The 3830-nt window shown below is 42.8% G+C and overlaps 1 pseudogene; it reads right to left on the reverse strand.

Moving 5' to 3' along the window:
* Window positions 1-262: 262 nt before the first annotated feature.
* On the reverse strand, window positions 263-3504 carry LOC144163901 (uncharacterized; annotated as a pseudogene).
* Between the last annotated feature and the right edge of the window lie 326 nt (window positions 3505-3830).

The raw sequence follows: 3830 nt of genomic DNA on the forward strand, positions 1-3830 counted from the left end.
TTAACATGTCGATACATACTTTTCCCTTCATTTGCTGAACCAGAATAGCATGCAAAATGCAAACAGGAGGCAGGGATACAGAAAAACGCTATGAAAAAAATAAAGTGAACGCCAGTATGCATGCGGAGTGGTGCTGATAAGTAACTTTCCGCAATAAAATATTTGCTCTACGAGAACTTCCATCGTTATTTTTGCTTGTTACATTTCAAGTGTCAAATAATGTTACATACGAAATTTTTATTTTAATCGATGGAATTTACATTTATCTATCTGTCCGCCAAATCCTAACAGTAACCACGTACCGTTTCTGCTTTCGCGTTTTTCTAAGGGTCCGCAGATATTTCCACCGCCACACGATAATGTCCTCCCTTTCCACAAGCGCAGAGTTGCGTTTTGGCTTCCGAAAAGCAAATACAATGTTATTCAAAAGCCGACGCATACTCGGATACTCGGCTTCGGCAGCCCCATGTCGGGGTCGCTGGTCACATCGCTGAGAATCTTTTCTGCAGTAGGAAGGATCCTTTCTTCATTCTCGTTGCGAATAAAATACTGATGCACTTTTCGTCGGAGAGCAGCAAGGGTGAAGCTGTCGTACCGCTGTACTCTTGTCTTTCCTCTAACTGCAAGCGATTTCCCAGTCGACAAACAAAGCCTTTTGCGCTTTGGTGACTTCGCGGTGCCACGCAAAACCTCATTCTTGAGCCGTGCGACGGTACGCTCGCTTACGCCGGTAAGCAGGCTAACCGAACGAAATGTGGAAACGACGGAGAGTCCTGGTTGCGTCAGTCTCACTTGGGCGTACACATTGCAGACAACTTGCTTGGTCTGTTTTGAGAGCTTTTGGTTGTGAAGCTTTTTGAAAATTCTTTGAGGCGAAATTACTCGTGGGTGATCGGACGGAAAAGTAGCTGCTGTCGACGAAGACGCCTTTTTTTCTGAATAGAATCGTCGTGCCACACGTGGTAATTTCCGCAACCGAACAAAACAGAAAAATTAAAAAAGCAACGCTTACTGCCGATTATATTCTGGCGATTTATTGGCATTGTTCATGCAAGGCTAAAAAAGAAATATATGTTTTTGAAATGCATAGGTCCTGCGCATTGAATAATGTTTGTATAACTACTTCCACCTGCGCAGTGAAATGTCGTGGTTCGGCCGGGCAGTTCGCCCCCTCTCCCGTAGCTTTCTCTCCATTGCCACAGAAAGTTGTCCCCGAGTATAAGTGTACTATTTATTATCCTCAACATGTAATAAAGGATCAGTTGACAGACTGCGACAGTGATCTTTGTCTCCCCGTCCTTCTTAAAAATGTGCGCTGTTCATTCCTTTGTATCTCCCCACCAAGTAACCGAACATGGTACCATTATGGAGAAATAATTGTGTCCCGATATAAGTTTATAATAGTGAGATAGTTTGGCGTCCGGCAGGTATTCTTCCCAGTGGACGTATATAAGTCTCACTCGCCTGTCTTGTGGACGTAGAAACGTGTCGCTCGTCTGTCTATTCTCTATTATAAAAATTCTGGAAAACAAGGTAGTGAAGATGCTATGGTCATTAAAGTTCCGTCATAACGCTGAGTGACGAAGTGGCAACATGGACTAAGATGCCATTGTGACTAGATTGTAAGCTGTGATTACGTGTTCGCCCGGGGTCATGCCTGGTGTGACCCGAGCACAACGGAGTGTTAAGGAGTCAACAAAAGGCGGAGGAGAGGGCTTCTGTAATTGTCCTGACTTCACCTTACCGCCAACAAAAGTAGCAACGGGAGTATGGCATTGTACGTTCAGTGGCGGCCTCCTTGAAGGTTTCACCACTAATGTAATAAAGACCGCCGAATATCGGAATGTTACGTTTCTCACCGAACAAACCCCGCAATCGTTTTAAAGAAGCTGACTGGTTTTTATATGCTGTTTTCGCATGGCGTACCGCTGTCGTTGTCTGCACTATATTATTTATTTGCGAAAAGTGGCTCAGAATAACCTATACTATGGTCATTCAGCTGAGATGCCTGGCTGCGACTCCCGGGCTTAACCAAACTCTTGCTAATTCCGCGGGTAGGCCTCTCAGTTGTAGGCCTCAGTAGGCCTCTCCCTCACGGACAACTGAATTGTCCGTGAGGGCACGTTACGTTGGGTTCTTTTTCCTATTCGCTAAAAACAGCGCAAAACATTTCGGCTGAGAGACTTCTGCGAAGGAGCCCATCATTTGGGTACGCCCTACGTACTCAGTACCTTTTCAAGGTATTTATTTGATAGCTATTTGGCCAGAAAGGTTCATCTTTTCAAAATTATTCGCAATTGTTCTGGGCAGTGATTTAAATATTGACATTTCCAGCCGCGCTGTGAAGTAGAAGCATGGCGGATATGGACACAATAAAAGGAATTCCGAGAGCGTGGGACCTTGCAATGAATGCTTTTTATTTCACTGCCATAAAGTTGTGCCTGCTTTAAGAACAATTGTGGTGTTGGTAATGACCGAAGAGAAATTGAACTCTATCACCAGTTAAACATGAAAATCGTAATCACTGTAACCAACAACTGAATACTGTATTGTAGAAACGAGCGGTGTGACTAAGCCCACAGCGCTAGTTGTGCCCACAGTGGATATTACACAAATTTCAAATCCCCATACGCGACAAACCACCAACCTTGTCCAGCAACACACCAGCCTTCAATATATGTCTGGAGTTAAAAACACACACACAGGATAATCTTGCGGAATGGACACCATTTGTTGAAATGAATAAAGGTTCAAAAAACAAACTCGCCATTTAATCAACAGCGAAGGAAACAAATTGGGTTAATCCATAATTATCCTTCTTTCTTTCTACAAATATATGTTGTAAGTTCATCGTGCAGCAGTAACAGATAACTATTTTCGGCAATGCTTCAGATTTGTTTGACTAATTTGTTTGTTTTATTGATACGAAATACAGGAACCTCCTTCTGATAGATCCTGTCGAGCCTCTTGTCCTGATAATGGTTTATTATCAATGAGTTAATGTGTTCAATATCTCTTTCCCGCTCATGGGTTGCTTGAAACACCAACTCCATGGTTTGAAGTACTCCGTGACCACCACAGTAATTGGACACTTGAGTTTTCTGAAAAAAAAATTAGATCTCGTCAGCAAAAGTTTGACAAAAAACCTCACAAAATTTACACAAGTTGACAGGAAACAATTAAAATCAATATATTCGAATGAATTAACACAAAGTTAGGCCGAGTAAAACACTGTATTTTGTTGCGTAAAGCATTTTTCAAAACACGGCAACTGAAAATGTCGAGAAAATCGCAATGAAAATTGAACACAACAAACAATTGTCAGTTTCCTAAATGTTCAGAAAAAACACGCGAAGTTTGATGGTAATAGCGCAATCCACAACAAACACTGAAGTATTTTTTGCCTGTTGGCGAAAGTAGTGACCCCGAAGTACTGACGAACCTCGGGGTCCACACGGCACTCCCGAGCATGTTCACCTTATGCTCCCTATGGCGTGTCTGCATGGCTGCCTGCTCTTCGCCCGTGGGAATCGCCAGTGGCCTACCCATAAACCTACAAACATAAATTCAAGAAATGATGATTATCACAACTCCTTAAAATGGTATTTACTATATAGCGTTTATCATGCAGTGATTTGGCCAAACTAATCACTGTTAACCTACCAAAACACGGAGTACGAATACAGCTAACCATCACCCCATAACTCCTTACGTCGGGCTCTAAGGCATGGTGTTGAGTATAAAGCTTATCGGTCAAACGAATTAGCCGTGCCCTGCCTATTTACCGAACGTAAACTCAGATCCTTATCTCCATCAGAGTTTCCTTATGA

The sequence above is a fragment of the Haemaphysalis longicornis genome, unplaced genomic scaffold, assembly GCF_048455015.1.
Source record: "Haemaphysalis longicornis isolate Haplotype H1 unplaced genomic scaffold, Haemaphysalis longicornis Haplotype H1 scaffold_13, whole genome shotgun sequence".
Lineage (NCBI taxonomy): Eukaryota > Metazoa > Arthropoda > Arachnida > Ixodida > Ixodidae > Haemaphysalis > Haemaphysalis longicornis.